A 21,931-nucleotide genomic window follows, 5' to 3' on the forward strand; every position below is an offset into this window, starting at 1 on the left:
AAGAAAGCACTGTTTAAAGAAATCAACTTGTCTAATATATTTATTTATTTAGTTTAATTTGATTGCATGCCCTACGGTATCATCGCAGCCCAGGCTGAGTTATAAATAATCTATATAATATTTACAACATAATATAAACATGATTGCACATTAAACCATGTACAAAATAATTATATCCAACAAGCCTTGCAATTTAAATACATAATAAAACCCAAATACCCATAACAATCTTTAAAATATGGTATTTATAAGCATTAATATTCCCTTTCTCTAATATGAAATAAAATAGACCTACTATTAATAATCTCATCTAATAACCCAACATCTTCATTTCCAGTGAAGATAACATTCATTATCCCTTGTTCTTCCAGTCATTCAAACCTCCTAAAACATCCCATTTCTCAAATAATAAAAGAATGAGACAGTAGAAAAAAAATAAGATTAACCAAAGATCAGTGAGTGCAGCCAAGACGTGACAATTTTGTGAAAGATCAGATAATTTCATTCTTGGCTTAATTCAATAGGCATCAGGTTCCAAATAACCAGAACATAGTTACTGAAGGCTCTCTGGCTGATAAATACCAGTTTCACCTCAGCAAGACAAGGCACATTCAGAAGAGCATGCTGTGAAGAGCAAAGTACCCTTAAAGGATTATGGTTTGTCAAAATATCAGGTAAATTTGAAAAGAGAAATATTCAGTAAGCCGGCGAGTGGACACATTCTCCAGCTAAAGTTAACCTGATAACTTGTCCCAGATATTCAACGGGATAAATGTTCCGCTGAATATACTCACCTAAAGTTATCCAGCTCCATATAGCTAGAAACTGAAACACCTAATCTGCTATTTTTTGAAGACAATTGGTTAGGCTTTTTAGTTATCTGGCCTTGTGACAGAAGCAGCGTTGGAGTGCCGGCAGCAGCAGAGTTTATACCTCGCTCCCATCGGGGATTTTTCTTTTGATATTAAGGGGGGGGGGGGGGAAGGTGATTGATAAGAGAGTCCAACAGTGGGGATGGGGGGGGGGGGGGGGGGGAGGGGAGAAGATGCAGCCCGGGCAATTGGGGCTGCGAGTGGGTGGGAGGTCCTAGGGTGAAGTCAGATTTAAATATGTAAAAGAAATTGGCAGGGGTGGCTCAAGGCAATCTGCTGCCTGAGGAAAGGGATGAGATGCCGCCCCCCTCCCCCCTCCCCAAGGCATGGCACAGGTTCAAATCAGCGAGAAGGCAAAGGGCTTGAGGAGATCCCCCTTGGAGTCTGGCCCTTTTGGTAATTTGAAATGCTAGGGAAGAGGGGGAGGAGACAGGGATCAGGGTTCTCAGAGGAATGGCAGACAGTGTCAGTGCTAATATTTCTAGGAATCTAGGCAAAAGGTAAATAAAAAAAGGGGGATTGAAGACTGGGCGATTTGACAGAGTGCAAGACAATAAAAAATAGAGAGATTGCAAGAAAGGAGAAGTAAGAAGATTAGGATGGGGCTGGAAGAGTGAGAGAGGGTATAACTGGAAGGGGATGAGAGTGAAAGGGGATGGTTGGGAGAAGTGAGAGGGGATGGCTGGCTGGAGAGAGAGAGGTAGCATAGGCTGAATAATGAAATTGCCATAAAGGAGGTGGCTATTGGAGGGGGTGGAGAAGGAAGCCATTCCTCATACTGTCTATTGCCTTAGACTCTTAGAGCTTTCCATTCGGTTGCCGATCTTAGTGTCATGTGCAAAAAATAAAAATATCAAACACGTCCTACCTATTTTTCTGCAATATTGCTCATGAGGATATTGAACTGAATTAGCTTTTTTACCTGAAGCACATCTCTAGTAGTTATCACGCTTGGTTTAAAATTGGACTCAAAGCTGTCTATGCACAGATATCTGCTTTAATGCAAAATACATTTTTTTATTCTATCTTAGAAATGAAAGACCTCCAAAATGTTGTACATGCAATGGTGACAAATCTAATTTAGTACTATAATTTCCCTTTATCAGGGTAGCACTGTCATGGTTCTGAAGAGAATTCACTTGCATCACAATACACCAGCCAAAATCTTATCTGAAGCACAATAAATGGAATATGTTAACCCTTTATATATGTATTAAATTGCACTGGTTACCAGTTGCTTTTAGAATTAAGTTTACAATTTTTGTCTAGATTTGATGGTCTCCCCACCATCTAAGATTATGTTTCCGTGCATGCTACGTGCATCGTTTAGCTATCTTGCTTCATCACTTTGGAATGCTCTTCCTGTTCAGTTGAGAAAGGAAAATAAATGATAAAAAAAATCCAGAAATTGTGTAAAATATGGCCATTCAATCAAGCTTTTTCAGCAGATAGGTTATCTAAGAACTTTTGTTTATCTTTTATTTTTCAGAGCTGTGAATTTGTGATATTAAATCTGCTATTATTTTGTTCTGAAAGATAATTTGAGTTGAATACTCCTGATTAAATGGCTTAGTCCTATTTAATCATTAAGGCCTCAACATTCAAAAATATCTATGTAAGTTAACTAGATAAAACTTATCCAACTAATTTACATGATATATTCTGCAGCACAGCTATGCTGTTGAATATCAGTGTACAAATAGCTGTTTAGCCAGATAAGTCTTATCTGGATAAGTTAGACTGCTCTATGGCAGTCTAACTTATCCAGTAAACTTAACCAGATAAGTCCGAGTATCTGCACTTATTCAGCTAAGTTAACTAGCTAACTAATGGCGCCCCATTATATCCATTGCCCACCCCTGCGTTATCCAGCAATCCAGCAAAAAAGCAAACAGAATGTTGGGAATTATTAGAAAGGGAAGGTGAATAAAATGGAAAATGTCATAATGCCTCTGTATCGCTCCATGGTGAGACCGCACCTTGAATACTGTGTACAATTTTGGTCGCTGCATCTCAAAAAAGATATAATTGCGATGGAGAAGGTACAGAGAAGGGCTACCAAAATGATAAGGGGAATGGAACAGCTCCCCTATGAGGAAAGACTAAAGAGGTTAGGACTTTTCAACTTGGAGAAGAGACAACTGAGGGGGGATATGATAGAGATGTTTAAAATTATGAGAGGTCTAGAACGGGTAGATGTGAATCGGTTATTTACTCTTTCGGATAGTAGAAAGACTAGGGGGCACTCCATGAAGTTAGCATGGGGCTCATTTAAAACTAATCGGAGAAAGTTATTTTTTACTCAATGCACAATTAAACTCTGGAATTTGTTGCCAGAGGACGTGGTTAGTTCAGTTAGTATAGCTGTGTTTAAAAAAGGATTGGATAAGTTCTTGGAGGAGAAGTCCATTACCTGCTATTAATTAAGTTGACTTAGAAAATAGTCACTGCTATTACTAGCAATGGTAACATGGAATAGACTTAGTTTTTGGGTACTTGCCAGGTTCTTATGGCCTGGATTGGCCACTGTTGGAAACAGGATGCTGGGCTTGATGGACCCTTGGTCTGACCCAGTATGGCATTTTCTTATGTTCTTATAGCTAACAGATACCACTGAACATAACTGGCTATTCAGTCACCACCACTTAGCTGGATAAGTTCTACTTATCCGGCTAAGTAACTTTTGAGTATCGGGCTCTAATATATCTGTAGGTTTAAATAGGGTATATACTTTGTTGATTTTCAAAAATATTATTTTGCTAGTTATAGTATTTTGCTTTTTATTCTGTTTTATGTATTTTATTATACTATCTGCTTTATGAATGTGTTTAATTGAAGATGCAAAATTGTTATGAATATTTTATATTTTATGTTATTTTCATATTATACACTGTTTTGATGTCTCAGGGAACTGTGATATATTAAATTAAATTCTGTTGCTTCCCTTTTTTATACTATCACAAATCAAGCATGCCCTATGCTGAACCAATGGGACTTTCCAAGGGAGTGTCTAACTACCTGGCAATCAGAGGGTAAATGTCACCTGGCCTCTCCTTGCCTCTGTATCTCCCGTGGCAACTCTTCAGCTTCATGGCCTCTGCTTCTGGGTCACTGTTTCAAGCCCCATCAATCCTGACAGTATAACAATCCTACTGGCCCCTACTCTGACCTGATTCATCTGGATGTTCTTGGTGGAAGCATCTGAATCTATTAGATAATGCAGTTGTCCTTGGATGGAACTTGAATCCAGAATCCGTTCAATAAGGGATTCTTGTAGTCAATAAAGCTGTGCCTGCCATAGAGGGAAACTCCCTGGAACTGGGCTTCCCCAAAAAAGAATGTCTCTGAAATCAGGCTCTCCTTAGAAGGAAAGTCTCTGGAGGGCCAAGAACTGAAGTCACATTGACTCTGAATGGATGCTCTGGCATCAACATACCAGAACTTGGGCATGGTAGCATCTCTGGCATCAGCAAAGTTGGACTCAAAAGTGGTGTATTGATTCTTGTGCATACTTCACTTAGGGGCAGATTTTCAAAGGGTTCCGTGCGTAACCCCCGAAAAGCTGCCCCTGCCTGCCCCTGCGCGTGCAAGCCCCAGGATGCACGTATGTCCCGGGGCTTGCAAGAAGGGGCGGGGCATGGGCAGGGGCGGGGCGTGGCCTGAGCCTCCAGGCACAGCAGCCATTTGCCGCTGTGCCTGGGATCGTGGGTTGGCCATTGGCCGGCAGGCGTAACTTCTTCAACAAAAGTAAAGGTGGGTTCTAGATAGGGCTGGGGGGCGGGTTAGGTAGGGGAAGGTGCGAGAGGGAGGCGGAAGGAAAGTTCCCTCTGAGGCCGCTTTGATTTCTGAGCAGCCTCGGAGGGAATGGAGGCAGGCTGCGTGGCTCAGCGTGCGCAAGTTGCACAATTGTGCACCCCCTTGCGTGCGCCGACCCTGGATTTTATAACATGTGCGCAGCTGCGCGCGCATGTTATAAAATTGGGCGTAGATTTGTTCGCTCTGGGTTGCGCGAACAAATCTGTGCCCGTGCGCAGGTTTTAAAAGCTGCCCCTTAATCCTTTTAACTCTTGTTCAGATGAAGAGTAAATTCTTCCATATAGAACTTCCACCCCTGCTTGCAAATTTATTGAGTAATTATGAACTCTATGATGCATGTCTGCAGCTACCTTATCAAACACATCCCAAAATTCTGAATATTTTTCAGACAAGTATCTCACCTTTCCATTGGTTACAGTACAATATTTGAATTTGTGCATGGTCTCTTCTGGCCTGTTCTTCTGTTCTACATTGGGAAGAAAATTCTTTTGGCAGAAGGTGGAGGTGGATGTAAAGGTCATCTGATACATCCTTCACTGAAAGTGTGATAATGATGTTCCAGCTATGGTAATCCCAAGATAATTGCAAGGAGTAGGAAATGGTAAATATGAAAATGAATTACTATGTGGTGGTCATGACTTGACATTATCAATAATTCACCATTGGCATACTCATCCCCTTATCTTGTAATGGATCCTTGTGTTGCTGAGCAAATGTGAGGCCCATGAAACTCACTGAAACCCCTAAATTGGAACTGTCACATGGGAGGTTCAAGCTTCCAGTAACACATTTGGTCTGAGAGGGTTTATCAATACTTGTGCCACACTCCACTCCTGTTTTTGGCTTATTGGGGCATTTGACTTGTCAGTGCCTTGCAAGCCTGCAATAGAGGCAGAGACTTCAATGACACCTCTCATTTTCCTCTACTGATAGCCAAAGTCTCATGATATTAATAATCATAGACTCATCCACATGTCATTGTCTACTGGAAAACAATGCACTTCTCTCAGAACCAGGGTTGTCTTCTTTTATTCCCTTGGCTCTGTTTCATCAGGCAGCCTTCGACTCAGACATAAAGAATGATTAGAGCCTCTTGACTCTCCAGAGAGTCCGTTATGTAGCTTGCAAGACACCCTCTAAAATGAGTCTGAAGTGTTCTTTCCAGTCCAGATCATTGGCCCAGTGACAAAACTCTGCCATGTCCATTCATCTTGGTAGAGATACATAAAACTATTCTCTGTTAGCTAGACCTGATCTGGTTCCCTAAAGGCCTGAAAGATGGCAGCTGCCAGCTGGTCCACACAGTCAATGACTGGATTATCTTGCTCTAGCAATGGAGTAGCCCAGGCCAAGGCCTCCTTTGAAAGCAGGCCAACAATGAATTTCTACTTAAGAAAGTCTGTATTATAAGCAGGTCTGCCGGCATCCCCGTAATTCCGTGGAATGAATCATAAAATCTACCTTTTCCTGCAGATTTTGTCCGTTTCCATGGAATTTCTGCAGCAACCCAGAGGGCCTTGCCAGCAACACATTCTAAGTCCCCCCCCACCCCACCCCACCCCTCACACTGATCCAGCAGCAGGAAAAGCAGGATAGTACCATTAGCACATTGGGCTGCTTCCTCTTCTCTTGTTATCCCGACATGAATGCAGCTTTCAAGTACATGATTATGTGCTAAGCCATGCAGTTGAAAGGTGCAATCGAGTCCAGGTGGCAAGAAATGAGGTGCCGCTGTTATAGTCCTCTTCTTGCTGCCAATCAACATGGGTGGGGCAGGTGAAGAGTACTCAGGTGTGAGATGAGGGTTTGAATAGAAAGGCTTGGAGGTGGGTTGAACAGAGACAAGTCAAGGGATGGGGTGGAGGCAGTAGTGAATGAAGGGATTGGAATGGGTACAGGGGGAGGAGGGGCAATGAATGAGGAGATGGGGCAAGATTAAGGGGTAGAGGGTAGATCGAGCAACAGTGGGGATGGGTGTAAAAAGTGAATGACGGGATTGGAGAAGGTTTGAGGGGATGGAGCAAAATATGAGGGCTTGGGATGGTAGGAGGCAAGAGTGAGAGTATTACAGCAGGGGGAGGGGATAGTGAGTAATAAGTTTGGGAGCAAGACTGAGGAGATGGGGTAAGAGACAATTAATGGATCAGAAAGGATGCAGGGGAGGGAGGGTGAGTGAATGAGGGATGGATGGAGAGTAAATCAGGGGGCAGAGAAGGCAAGAGTGAGGGTGAGTGAAAAGATCAGAAAAGGGAGTGCAGAAAGAGAGAGTGAGGTGATTGAAGGGGCTGTGAATGAAGGGAACGAAGGGTGTGAAAGAAGAGGTTGGTGTTGAGAGGAGGGGTGAGTTAATCATCCTTTCCTCTCCAAATCCTGTATCTCTCCTCCAATCCAGGATCCTCTTTTTTTCCTCCTGCTTCTTGCTGGCCCTTGCCTCTTCTCATTCCTTTTCCTTTTCCCTCTCATTCCCATATCCTCCCCTCTTCCATCCTCTATCCTTCTACCCTTTTTGCCTGAGATTTCTTCTACATTGCCTTTCTCTCTCCCAGTCCCCTAGATTCCCCTTTTCTTTATCCTCTTCCTCCCTTTCCAGTACCATCACTAAGATCTTCTTCCCTCGAAAAAAGAACCAAATAAATTAACTGGACATAGAAACACCAGAAAAGGACTTAATTTTCATAAATTAAAATAAAAAGCTATGTTAATATGTAAATGTATATGCAATATGCAAATTTGTCATAGAATTTTGAAAAATCTGCCATGGAATTTGCTAACTTTTTGCTGCAGAATCTTGATAAATCTGGGAGGGGGGTACTTCTAAGTATGTGGATGTGGTCCAAACCATAGTTACTCTCATTGAAGAATTCATGGAATTCCTTTCTTATTTCATAAAATATATCTGGGAGTGACATTTGAGGGTGGGTAGGTAGCTGGGGATGACTGTTCAGTTTAGAACAGGTTAGATGTCCACAAGGTATTAACTTTCTGCTGGAGGCTGCGGAGCTGGGCCTGTATAGTTTGAACAGTGTTTATTCAGTCCTCCAAAATGTCAGGCATCCTAGCTGCTGTTCCATCCCAGCCGAGCCTCTGATTTTGGGTTGGTACAAATCAGAAACCCAGGAGAGGGGTGCGGAGTAGGACTGAAGACATGGCTGCAGAGTAGGACCGCTGGAGCAGACTGCAGAGCTGAATGCAGTGCAAGATAGAGATGTGAATCGTGTCCTCGATCGTCTTAACGATCGATTTCGGCTGGGAGGGGGAGGGAATCGTATTGTTGCCGTTTGGGTGTTTAAAATATCGTGAAAATCGTTAAAATCGTGAGCCGGCACACTAAAACCCCCTAAAACCCACCCCCGACCCATTAAATTAAATCCCCCACCCCAAATGCCTTAATACTTCATCAACTTTGGGAGGGAAGTACTTACTTGCCCTAAACCAATGGCAGGAAAACCGGCACACTAAAACCCCCTAAAACCCACCCCTGACCCTTTAAATTAAATCCCCCACCCTCCCGAACCCCCCCCCAAATGCCTTAAATTACCTGGGGGTCCAGCGGCGGTCCGGAACGGGCTCCTGCAATTGAATTGTGTTGTCTTCAGCCGGCGCCATTTTGCAAAATGGCGGCCGCAAAATGGCGGCGGCCATAGACCAACACGATTCGACTGCAGGAGGTCGTTCCGGACCCCCGCTGGACTTTTGGCAAGTCTTGTGGGGGTCAGGAGGCCCCCCCAAGCTGGCCAAAAGTCCCTGGGGGTCCAGCGGGGGTCTGGAAAACGATCTCCTGCTGCAAATCGTTTTCCGTACGTTTTCCTGCAGTCGAATCGTGTTGGTCTATGGCCGCCGCCATTTTGCAAAATGGCGGCGGCGGCTGAAGACAACACAATTCAATTGCAGGAGCCCGTTCCGGACCGCCGCTGGACCCCCAGGTAATTTAAGGCATTTGGGGGGGGGGGTTCGGGAGGGTGGGGGATTTAATTTAAAGGGTCAGGGGTGGGTTTTAGGGGGTTTTAGTGTGCTGGTTTTCTTGCCATTGGTTTAGGGCAAGTAAGTAAGTTCCTGCCTTCCCCCTTCCCCCGATTTACGATTTTTTAACGATAAATCGGGGGAATTGGTATTGTATCGTGGCCCTAACGATTTTTGATGATTTAAAATATATCGGACGATATTTTAAATAGTCAAAAAACGATTCACATCCCTAGTGCAAGAACAAGGCAAGATGAACACAGCTTGCCCTCTTTACCATCACAAATGAAGGCAAACCCTGGGCAGAACTAACGGGATTTTTCGAAGGCTTGACTGGCAAACAGAGGGAAAATGTCTCCTGGACTTTCTTTGCCTCATCTCCCATGGCTCCTCTGCAACTTTCCGGTCTCTGCCTTCTAGAGTCGCTAGTTCATGATCCTGCCAACTAATTATTAGAGGTAATTTTGTAACATTTCACATAAGTTAGTCGGCAAATATGTACATAAGTTGCACCTATTCTCAAAGCAGACATGCTGTTTGGCGCGCACAGTTTTGCAGAGAGAATTTATATGCATACTTTTTTAAATAAAAAAATATGTGAATGCACACCCCAACCCTGCCCAGATACTGCTCTCAGAAATGCCTCTCCCCTGAGTGTGTAAAAGTATATGCAGCATACAGTAATCTTGCCCGTGTAAAGGGACATTTCTGTAGGATAAAGCACTGCATTACCAGAAGTCCCTTTGAAAATTACCCTCTACGCTGAAAATTACCCTCTATGAGGGAAATTTTCAAAAGTCATTTACGCAGGTAAATTATTACTATTCAGGCATGTAAACTGGCTGAGAAATGCCCTCCCTCAACTTGGCTTAAAGTATGTGCATGTTTTAGCTGCATTTAGAGAAGGTGTTTCTGGGAGTGTGTACAGGTCAGGAGAGGAAAATAATGCACTTAAATTGTATTTTCGAATGCACGCACATTACTTTCTATGAAAAAAGTACCCACAGGAAAAGCAAGCGCAAATGCAAGCAGGTACTTTGCAATCACCACAAATTTCAAAACAAATATAAACAAAACTAGCTCAAAATTACCTACCTACTTTGTCCCTATGTGGTACTGTTTGAAAATTGTTCCCTAAATATGTCACAGTACAATGCTATGTTGAAAATGGGTTTGGGATCTTTAAGAACCATTGCTGTAAATACCAGATATCTCGATTCTGTACTAGCACTACAACAATGGGATACGTTTCCTTACAGTTTGGGATTTATAACAAAGGAGATTTACTTGTATTTTTTCATTCTTGTATAATTTTTCCTGCTTTTTATGGTGAAACTATAGGCCCTCTTGGAATGACAAGAAATATATTATCAGTCTAGTAAGTTCTACCAAGGGGCCAGGTTGGAAGAAAATCCATCTTACACTTATTGAGCTGCTGACAAATAACTCAGGCTCAAATATTGACACAAGGAGTCCATTCGTACTGAAACCCTCAGGGGTCACATCTAAAACAGCAGCATATTTGACACAACCTTATTGACCTGCACATATTCCTTAAAGTTTGAAAAATATCCACCTTACAGTTGTACAGTTTCAGTCAAAAAAAGTAAAAGCTAATAAACAAGCTCAGTATGTCTCAAAAAAAAAAAAAAAACCCTTTCCAGTGGGTTATAAAAACACAGCTCAAAACCTTTAGGAAATCCATTTATTTCAGCCCTAGCAGCTTTCTATTTCTGGAAGGGATGTAGTACATACGTACACTTTTATGTGCATGAAGGATCAGCAGTAACTTGTTAGCGAGGAAAGAACACAAAAATGTACTATACATCAAAATAATGTTGGTATAATGCTTTCAAATGCCACACATTATGATACAAAATTTTAAACAACTGAACTGATACTTTTAGCTGATTTCTTTCCTCCTTGTACTCTATGGCAGAGCTTCTCAACCTGTGTGAAGTGGAAAAAGCCTTCCTGTGCTGCAGAAGTCTCCCCAACTTTCCCCCACCGAGGGCCAGCACAAGGTTGCACTGACGACAACAGGAGTAGGTGCCGCTGCTGCTGACAGAGGAGAGGTAAACTCTGGATTGCAGCTGCTGCTGACAAAGGAAGGAGGCCCTGGACTGTGGCTGCCGCACTGGACTGCCACGAATGGGAAGAGAGATCCTGGACTTCTGCTGAGAAGGCCCCAGACTGCCATAAAATAATCCAAAGTTTCTCAGAGTGCGTTCTCTTTCACCACGGGGCAGGGCTCACGTGTGTTGAGAATCTGGGTGAACCTGCTGGGAAGGGTGTGGCTGCTACAGCTAGACTTAGAGCCAAGGGGAATGTTTTGGGGCGAGGAGGAGATGGTGCTGGTCAGGGGAGAGGAAGAGGGGAAGGCAACTGATGATGCTAGGGGTATGGGGAGAAGGGAAGGACAGTGATAATGCCAGAGGAGATGGGGAGGAGGGAAGAGAAGGTCATGCCAGGGAGTGGGTGGGAGTGTTGGGGGGCAGGGAAGGTGATAGTATGTCGCGACGGGGTGAATGAACCCAGTGCCAAGTTCACTGCAGCATAAAAAAAAATATCAAGAACCACAAAGACCCGAGTTTTTGAACTGTAAAACTCGGGTCTTTGTGGTTCTTTTCCCTATTCTTTCACTAAAAGAATAGGGAAAAGAACCACAAAGACCCGAGTTTTACAGTTCAAAAACACAGACTTTGAGGAAATGGGGAAGTACCTAGAGGAAGAACTAAATGGATGGGAAAATGAGAGAGATGTGGATCAACAGTGGACCAATCTAAAAGGAGCAATCGCCAAGGCAACTGCTCTATATGTTAGAAATGTAAAGAAAAGCAAAAGAAAAATGAAACCTATCTGGTTCTCAAAGGAGGTGGCTGACAAAATTAAAGCTAAAAGAACTGCATACAAGAAATACAAAAGATCCCAAAGGGAGGAGCACAAAGAAGAATATCTGATTCAACTGAGGGAGACTAAGAAATTAATCAAGTTGGCAAAAAGTCAAGCAGAAGAGAGGATTGCCAAGGAGATAAAATATGGTGACAAAACATTTTTCAGATACATCAGCGAAAAGAGAAAAGTCCAAAGTGGTATAGTGAAATTGAAAGGTGGAAATGATCAATGTGTGGAGGGAGACGAAGAAATGGCAGAAATATTAAACGAATACTTCAGCTCTGTGTTCACTAAAGAAGACCCTGGAGAAGGACCATCTCTACACAACAAGAAACTGGAGGGAAGCGGAACAGAGGAAAATCCATTTACAGTAGATAATGTATGGGAAGAGCTAAAGAATCTGAAAGTGGACAAAGCCATGGGGCCTGATGGGATTCATCCAAGGATACTGAAGGAGCTCAGAGATGTGCTGGCGGGACCGCTGTGCGACCTGTTCAATAGATCCCTAGAAACAGGAGTGGTGCCGAGTGATTGGAGAAGAGCGGTGGTGGTCCCTCTTCACAAGAGTGGGAACAGAGAGGAGGCTGGTAACTACAGACCGGTTAGCCTCACTTCGGTGGTGGGAAAAGTAATGGAGTCACTGTTGAAAGAGAGAATAGTGAACTATCTACAGTCCGGAGAATTGATGGACCAGAGGCAGCATGGATTCACCAGAGGAAGATCCTGTCAGACAAATCTGATTGACTTTTTTGACTGGGTAACCAAGGAATTGGATAGAGGAAGAGCACTCGATATCATATACTTGGATTTCAGCAAAGCTTTTGATACGATTCCGCACAGGAGACTGGTGAATAAAACGAGAAGCTTGGGAGTGAGTGCCGAGGTGGTGACCTGGATTGCAAATTGGTTGACGGACAGAAGACAACGTGTGATGGTAAATGGAACCTTCTCTGAAGAGAGAGCGGTTTTAAGTGGTGTACCGCAAGGATCGGTGTTGGGACCGGTCCTGTTCAATATCTTTGTGAGCGACATTGCGGACGGGATAGAAGGTAAGGTTTGTCTTTTTGCAGATGACACTAAGATCTGCAACAGAGTGGACACGCCGGAAGGAGTGGAGAGAATGAGACGGGATCTAAGGAAACTGGAAGAGTGGTCAAAGATATGGCAGCTGAGATTCAATGCCAAGAAGTGCAAAGTCATGCATACGGGGAGTGGAAATCCGAATGAACTGTATTCGATGGGGGGGGAAAGGCTGATGTGCACAGAGCAGGAGAGGGACCTTGGGGTGATGGTGTCTAATGATCTGAAGTCGGCGAAACAATGCGACAAGGCGATAGCTAAAGCCAGAAGAATGCTGGGCTGCATAGAGAGAGGAATATCGAGTAAGAAAAGGGAAGTGATTATTCCCTTGTACAGGTCCTTGGTGAGGCCTCACCTGGAGTACTGTGTTCAGTTCGGGAGACCGTACCTTCAAAAAGACAAAGACAAGATGGAGGCGGTACAGAGAAGGGCGACCAGGAAGGTGGAGGATCTTCATCGGATGACGTACGAGGAGAGATTGAAGAATCTAAATATGTACACCCTGGAGGAAAGGAGGAGCAGAGGTGATATGATACAGACTTTCAGATACTTGAAAGGTGTTAATGATCAAAAGACAACGACAAACCTTTTCCGAAGGAAAAAAATCAGCAGAACCAGGGGTCACGATTTGAAGCTCCAGGGAGGAAGATTCAGAACCAATGTCAGGAAGTATTTCTTCACGGAGAGGGTGGTGGATGCCTGGAATGCCCTTCCGAAGGATGTGGTGAAGACCAGAACTGTGAAGGACTTCAAAGGGGCGTGGGATAAACACTGTAGATCCATAAAGTCAAGAGGCTGCCAATGAAGAGTGGGTGACTCGCCAGAATGATGGCTACTGCCTGGAGTCAATACCCTTATTAAATAAACATACACAGGCTTACGGTGACTCCAACATCGCTCTAAGCTTCAACAGCAAGAGGAAATGTGGAAAAAAGGATTCACACTCACAAAGAGGGGAGTAGCTGGCTTGTTACGGCGGTTACTACCCCAAATCAAATAAGCCTGATACTTCACTTTCAATGCATATACAGCAAAGTTCTCTGATTCAACGGCAGGGGAGAAGAAAAACTGATACTTCACACATCCAGCAGAGCTCTCTGCTTCAACGGCAGGGGAGAAGAAAAGAGGGTTCGCACTCACAAAGCGGGGAGTAGCTGGCTTGTTACGGCGGTTACTACCCCCAAACCAAATGTGCCTGATACTTCACTTTCGATGCACATCCAGCATGGCTCTCTGCTTCAACGGCATGGGAGAAGACTTATACGTCACGCATATCCAGCATAGCTCCCTGCTTCAACGGCAGGGGAGAAGAAAAACAACCAATAAGGGCTAATAACATAGTCTGGGTAAAACAAATAAGCATGGGTGCAGCTTGCTTATTGCGGCGGCTACTACCCCTAACGAATCAAGCTAGATATTTCACTTGGATGCAGCTCCATCACTGCTCTCTACATTAAAGGTGGGGGTGGAAGGGAAATAGAACCAAGAGCTAAGAGAAACAGATAAGTATGAGAGAAAATATGTGTGAAGCTTGCTGGGCAGACTAGATGGGCCATTTGGTCTTCTTCTGCCGTCATTTCTATGTTTCTATGTTTCATTGCTCTATGGAGTGAATTTGCAAAAGCATGTACGTACATAAAACACTGTTTTATACATGCATAGAGGCCGTTTGAAAATTACCCTGGGGGTCATGCACGTAGAAGTACATGCTTACTTTTACATGCTCGTGAAAGAGGCGTTTTGGGGGATCAGAGTTTGAAGGAGGAAATTACACGAGTACTTTCTAAAATCAAAAGTATGAGCATAAATATCCATGTGAATACTTACACTTGCTCTCATGCAGGAGTAAAATGTGCATGTGTGGGTATGCTGTACAAAGATTACTGCGAGTGCATACCCGCCAATTTTCAAAGCAGACTTATGCATGGAAGTCCGTGTTGAAAATTACTGCTGAAGTCTGACTTCAGCCCTAAGTGCTATGTTATCAAATATAAGACACTCATACTAATTCATAAATTGATAAATAATACAAAGGGTAGGTTCCAGACTACATATTTATACTCCATCAAGAACCTTGAGGTCACAAAATAAGGGTTTGTTAGAGGTTCCGTCAGTACGGCTGGCACGTATCGGGGAGGTAAGAGAAAGAGCTTTTTCTGTAGCAGGTCCAGCACTCTGGAATACTTTACCTGAATGTTTAACAGGTCAATACAGTAAAGTGCGGCCGCGGTTACCCCGCTCCTAACCCACTTTCTACTCACTTTCCGGCAGCGTTAGCCCTTCCTGCGATACACAATCCCCTTTAACCGATTCTTACCGCCTCTTTAAATCACCGGGTAATCCCTTCCACACGCGGCATGTATATTAAATGTAAACGATCGAATTAGCTATTCCCTCCCATACAGTAACGCGCGCCCTGACTATCGCTTTTTTACCCTGCCGTTTTGCCGCACGTTTAACCTGCTAACTTACCACCTACCCTTACCCCTGCGTTACAGGCAGGGGTAATGGTAGACGGCAAACTTTCCCCCAAAAGGAAACCTCTAAAAACCTAAAATCCCCTCCTCCCGAAGCGACTCGACATTACTTTTTGTTGCTTTCTTACTTTTGTTGCTTTCAGCTCCTTCCCTTCTCTGCCGTCCTCCGGAGGGGGCAGCTGGCGGCGAAAGCAGCTTGCAGCGTTCCCCCCCCCCCCCCGGTCCCGGTTCTCCTGGCTCGGCCCTCATCAAATTGTGAAGTCAGGTGAGAGACCACTGTTCTGTGCCCTCTCCAGTCACGGTGCGAGCGGAGCAAAGCGTACTTTCATTTGGCTGGAGCGCCCGTCAATTTGGGCACTCCAGCCAAATGAAAGCACATAGACGGGCATGCGTGACGCACGCCGTGACGTCATGCGCGCCCAAATTGACGGGCGCTCAGCCAATGAAAGCATGCCCGTCTATGTGCTTTCATTGGCTGGAACGCCCGTCAATTTGGGCGCACATGGACGGGCACGCGTGCGTCACGCCCGTCTCTGTGCTTTCATTGGCTGGAGCGCCCAAATTGACGGGCGCTCAGGCCAATGAAAGTACGCTTCGCTTCGCTCCGCTCGTGCCGTGACTGGAGAGGGCACAGAACAGTGGGCTCTCACCTCACTTCACAATTTGATGAGGGCCGAGCCAGGAGAACCAGGACCTGCGCGAGGGGGACCGCTGCGAGCCGCTTTCGCCGCCGGCTGCCCCTCCGGAGGGCGGCAGAGAAGGGAAGGGGCTGAAAAGCAACAAAAGGTAAGTTGGCACATGTCGAGCCGCTTCGGGAGGAGGGGATTTTCGGTTTTTAGGTTTTCATGGGTTAAAGTTGGGATCCACTTCCTGGTGCCTGTCATTTCAAATGACATTTGAAATGACAGGTACCAGCACACCCAGGATACTGTATAGGCGCTGTATTAAGCACCTATACAGTAAAATGGGTTGCGCGGGCCTAACGCTTCGCCTAACGCTTCGCAGATGCGGCTTGCATTTGCAAGCAATTTAAATAGAGTATCGAGCGGTATGTGATCAGAACAGTGCGTGGGGCAAACGAGGGTGCGCCCGGCACTGCTGCACTCTTTCTAACGCGTCCTTGCTGTATCGAGCCGTAAGTGATTTAAAAAAAAAAAAAAAAAAGGGGGGTTTAAGACCTGGCTATATAAAGAAGGGCTTGCAACGGAAGGTGCTGCTCTATAATGGATAGTGATGTATATATTTTATGAGATGTTTTATTTTCTGTATTATTTCAAGATGTATTTGTATTTTTGTGTTTTCACTGTTATGCAATTTTACTATTATATATGGTTTTTTTGTAAACCGCTATGATATCATTGAATAGCGACGCACACATTTTTTAAAGTAAATAAATAAAATCAGGCACCCTATGTTAATTTTGTCTAAAAACAACCAGTTTTACTTCTTCCTGCTATAACTCTGAGAGGTCGATATTCAAAAGGATTAAAAATATCCAGTTACATCTGGATCTTAGCAGATAAACCCAAAATTTTCAAATTCCTACCCAACTGAAAGGCTAAGTTTTAGCTGTGTACGTCATTATTCAGCTTAAATGTAGCCCAATAAAAAAAAGAAGCAGGGATGGAGGGCGTGAGAACCCTGCATTGCAACTTAGCCACCAGCATCAGTAGATGGCGCTGCTGACATTTCATTTTATTTTTGCTTTTATTTCCAGCTATTGCCTACAATATGGTAAGGCACCTGCGACTGGATTGACTGATTCTTTCCTCAGCTCACGAGCTGCTATGGATCCTGCCGTACGGGCTGTGGCGTCCCAAAGAGGAGAGTTGGGTGTCGGCGTTCAGCGAGTTCCCTAAGCCCGGGAGGGCCTGAGCAGCCGCTGCTGCCAGAGGGGTTTCCCCACCTCCCAGATACCGAATTCAATTCACCAGCAATGGAACAGACAGGTCCCCAGCTGTGTGCAGTTGGAGAGGGAATCGGCAGTGAAGATTTGTAGCTGTTTCTTGGAGGAGGAGGAGGAACCGAGTGGTGTAGCAGAAGTGGCAGGGGCAAAACCTGTCTCCCCAGACGCTGTTCAAGGAGTAGTTCTTGACATGGTGGTCAAGGAGGGGATGCCTATTGGTGTTCTTGGGAACTCCCATTCTGTGTGGATCCTGAAGGCAGTGAGCCCTCTGGTATTGGCAGTGATTCCACAAGGGGTAACACTGTAGGTCCCTTGTAAAGGTTTTACTACAAGACATTTGATGCATCATGACCAGGATTAAGGGCTCTCAAGTTGGATGTGTTACTCAACTTTGCAAGTTCCCCGCTGATGTGAACCATAAAATCTCCATTCACAATCATGCTCTATTAGATTTTAATATTATTGAGGAATCAGAAACAGATTACCTCATTACAAAATACAAAGATCAATTTGCTGAAGTACGTTACTCTTTAAGAATTAAGACAGATTTTTGAGAAGACATGGCAAGGCATAAGAATTTGCATATAATTAATTTGTCCTCAGACTAATTAACATCTTCTTATGAGATGATGAAGAAGTATTTCCTTAATATACTAAAGTTTTCTGCTGGCCTGGTTCTAATTAATGAAAAAATAAAGAGGCTTACGATTCAATGTCAAAATATCTAAAAACAATGTCTTTCTAAATCATACCATCTACATAGAACTATTTTTGTTTAAGGATGAAAAGACTTCAGATGCTAAGACTGTGATATCTCATAGTCTTGGTGACAAAGGCAAAATCATCAGTCAGAAAAACCTCTCATGTATTTATTTAATAATTTTTATATACCAATTTTTTATGCGAGCATATCAAATCGGTTTACAGTAGTTATCAAATATTCATTTAAAAATATTTGCATTTCCAAAAGAATAAGGAAGTAAATACATAGTTTCATAATATAAATAAAATAAAATAGTAAACTAAATAATCCAAAATTTAAAGTTAGAGAGGCAGTATAGAAAGAGTAAAGATATTAAAATAAAAAATATACATTACCTTGGTATAAAATCAATATTCTGAAATCATTGTGTTAACAGCTCTTGGAAGGCTTGTTTGAATAGCTATGTTTTAATGCCCTTTTTAAATAATTTAATGTCAGCTTCCAATCGTAATTCCTGTGGTCTAGAGTTCCATAGTTGGGGTCCAGCAATAGAAATAGTCCTTTCTCTTACATTATTTAGATGTGTAATCTTAGGGGAAGGAATTGGCAACATCCCTGTACCTGTTGATCTAGTAATTCTTGAAGGGATATGGAAATGAAGAGAAGAAGTTAACCATTCAATTTTTTCATTGTAGAGAGTTTTATGAATTAGGGACAGGGTTTTGTGCTGAGCCCTGTATTTAATAGGCAACCAGTAAAGGTCTATTGGAGTAATATGATCAGATCTTTTAGTTCCTGTCAAAAGTCTGGCCGCTGAGTTCTGCAGGTAGGCCTAAAAATAATGAATTGCAGGTAGGCCTAAAAATAATGAATTGCAGTAGTCTAATCTAGACAAAACGAGAGCCTGTAAAACTGTTCTAAAAACTTTTGGGAATAGAAGAGGTTTTAATCTTTTAAGGATGTTTAATTTAAAATAACCATCGTTAATGATTTCATGTGGTGATGCCCTACATATTATTTTATGAACACTCAAATGTGTGATATCCAAATATAATATCCAAACATGATTTTAGAAAAATGTCTTAAAGAAGGGTACATAAACCAGGAAACATTTACCATATTTTTCGCTCCATAAGACGCACTTTTTCCCCCCAAAAGTGGGGGGAAAATGTCTTTGCGTCTTATGGAATGAATATAAAAAAAACCTAAAAATCTAACGAAACCCTCCCACCCTCCTGACCCCCCCCCAGACCTGCCAAATTAATTTACTACAACCTCACACCCTCCTGACCTCCCCAAGACCTGCCAAAAGTCCCTGATGGTCCAGCGGGGTTCCAGGAGCGATCTCCAGGACTTGGGCCGTCGGCTGCCAGTAATCAAAATGGCGCCGACGACCCTTTGCCCTTACTATGTCACAGGGGCTACTGCTGCCATTGGTCGGCCCCAGTGACATAGTAAGGGCAAAGGGCCATTGGCATCATTTTGATTACTGGCAGCCGATGGCCCAAGTCCAGGAGATTCCTCCCGGACCGCTCCTGGACCCCCGCTGAACCACCAGGGACTTTTGGCAGGTCTTGGGGGGGGGGGGGGGCAGGAGGGTGGGGGGTTATAGTAAATTAATTTGGCAGATCTTGGGGGGTCAGGAGGGTGGGTGTTGTTAATTAATTTAAAGGGTTGGGATGAGGTGGTTTTTTTTTTTGGGGGGGGGGGGGGTTCCCACAGAAAGAGAAAGATAAAAGTTTTCTGATCTGGGGAATGGACCGAAATGGCCCTCCCCAGCCCCGAAAACAAAATGGGGAGAAAAAAAATGTTATGCACTCCCCTAATTTGCTCCATAAGATACACAGATGCCCGGGGACAGAGCCGGTTTAGCAAAAAAAAAATTTTTTTTTAATTTTCCCTCTCTGAATCCTAGGTGCGTCTTATGGTCAGGTGCGTCTTATGGTCAGGTGCATCTTATGGAGTGAAAAATACGGTAAATATCCAAAAAAGAGGTCTACAAAATTGACTCTTAGGAGTGCTTTGCTTTTGTGTGATGAGGCAGTTTGAAATTAGTTGTATTTCTTCCTCTACTTCTAAACAATTGATCTTATAAGCACTCCATATTGTGTGGTTTTTGTCTTAAGGTTTCACTAGTTTAGAGGTCTGGGACCCACATGATCTTGCATGCAAGAGTGCCCTTGGCCATTCCAACTAGGCACATTTCTCACACGCAAAAACTTGTGGCCTAGGCTTTAAAAAGGAAAGCTCACTATTCCCAAGGAAGAGCTGCAAGAGCCAAACATGAAACTCCATACTATGGAGCTTCACAAGTGGCTCGTGTTACCTTCTCCAGATGGCATACACTTTGCTAACTACTGAGTACATGGGAATGCATGGGCATTATCTAGCTAGTGTTCACCTCCATATGCAGTCAAGAGGACTAGAAGTAGAAATGTTGGCTAGACATGATGTAGCAATGTCTTCACTCTGCAGGTGACCAATAGATTGTATAGTTATGCTTTGTCATAGTGCAGCTATAATAAATCATTGGCCTCTTTCATTGTGAAGAGATATCACCTTTGACCAAACAATGGGCCTTCTCTCTGGGTCTAGCACCTAATGATGTCATCACATAACTCTTTAGTCAGAAGCCTGCTTAAAAAGTATATTTTTGCAGCTGTCATGCCCAGAGAGTAGATAATGGAAATGTAAATCTTGTCTGGTCTTAGGTGGAATAACACAAATGACCCCACTAGAGATAACATTGAGGCCCTTACATTTGTATTTACTCCACCTAAAAGGCAGGAATTACATTAACTTTTTTAAGTATGGCAATTTGACATATATGTTTTCTACTTGCAACCTGCTAGAACACAGTGTCATCCCAGAAAGTAGCTTCAATTTAAAGCCCATATAGCCTGCTGTGTGCCAACTGAGGAGTCCTAGAAGCAGAGGTGTGAAGGTTAGAGTCTCCCCACTGCTTAAGAGCAGAAAGTGATGAGGCCTGCTGTTGCCTGCGAGTAGGGGGACTTCCTCCTACTCCTACCTTCTCTGCACTACCTTTGGTTGTTGATCTGTAAGAACATAAGTTGCCATTCTGGGTCAGACCAAGGGTCCATCAAGCCCAGTATTCTGTTTCCAGTAGTGGCCAATCGGGGTTACAAGTACCTAGCAAGTACCCAAACATTAAATAGATCCCATGCTACTAATGTCAGTAATAGCAGTGGCTATTCCCTAAGTCAGCTTGTTTAATAGCAGTTTATGGACTTCTCCTCAAGAACTTATTGAAAACTTTTTTAAACCTACATCCCCTGGCAATGAATTCCAGAGTTTAACTGTGCATTGAGTGAAAAAGAATTTTCTCCGATTTGTTTTAAATATGCTACTTCTAACTTCATGGAGTGTCCCTTAGTCCTACTATCTGAAAGAGTAAATAATCGATTCACATTTACCCGTTACAGTCCTCTCATGATTTTATAGACCTCTATCATATCCCCCCTCAGCCTTCTCTTCTCCAAGCTGAACAGCCCTAACCTCTTTAGCTGTTCCTCATAGGGGATCTGTTCCATCCCCTTTTTAATTTTGTTCGCCCTTCTCTGTACCTTATCTAATGCAACTATATCTTTTTTGAGATGCAGTGACAAGAACTGCCTACAGTACTCAAGGTGCGGTCTCAGCATGGAAAGATACAGAGGCATTATGACATTCTCTGTTTTATTCACCATTGCCTTCCTAATAATTTCCAAAATTAGTTTGCTTTCTTGACCGCTGCAGAATACTGAGCTGATGATTTCAATGTATTATTCACTATGATGCCTAGATCTTTTTCCTGGGTGGTAGCTCCTAATATGAAACCTAACATCGTAACTACAGCAAGGGTTATTTTTCCCTACATGCATCATCTTGCACTTGTCCACATTAAATTTCATCTGCCATTTAGGCACCCAATCTTCCAGTCTCGCAAGGTCCTCCTGAAATTTATCACAATCCACAAGTAATTTAACTACGAATAATTTTGTTTTATCTGCAAATTTGATCACCTCACTTGTCATATCCCTGTAAATAGTTTAGCAAAGTTTGATCTTGGTGTTGTTAATGATTTCAACACTTGCTTCAATGACATTATAAAGAATATACTCCAATAAGGGATAGTAATTACACCGAGATCAGACTTTGCTAATAGCTATTTACAGATGAACAACCAAAGGCAGTGCAGGGATGGTAGGGAGTAGGAGAAAGT

General features: G+C 43.3%; 1 protein-coding gene across 9 annotated transcripts in view; it reads right to left on the minus strand.

The window, feature by feature from the left end:
• The window catches only part of PTPRM (protein tyrosine phosphatase receptor type M), a 1,907,823-nt gene that overhangs the window by 360,749 nt on the left and 1,525,143 nt on the right, over positions 1–21,931 (minus strand). The window lies entirely within an intron of this gene.

Source organism: Rhinatrema bivittatum, chromosome 2 (genome assembly GCF_901001135.1).
Source record: "Rhinatrema bivittatum chromosome 2, aRhiBiv1.1, whole genome shotgun sequence".
Lineage (NCBI taxonomy): Eukaryota > Metazoa > Chordata > Amphibia > Gymnophiona > Rhinatrematidae > Rhinatrema > Rhinatrema bivittatum.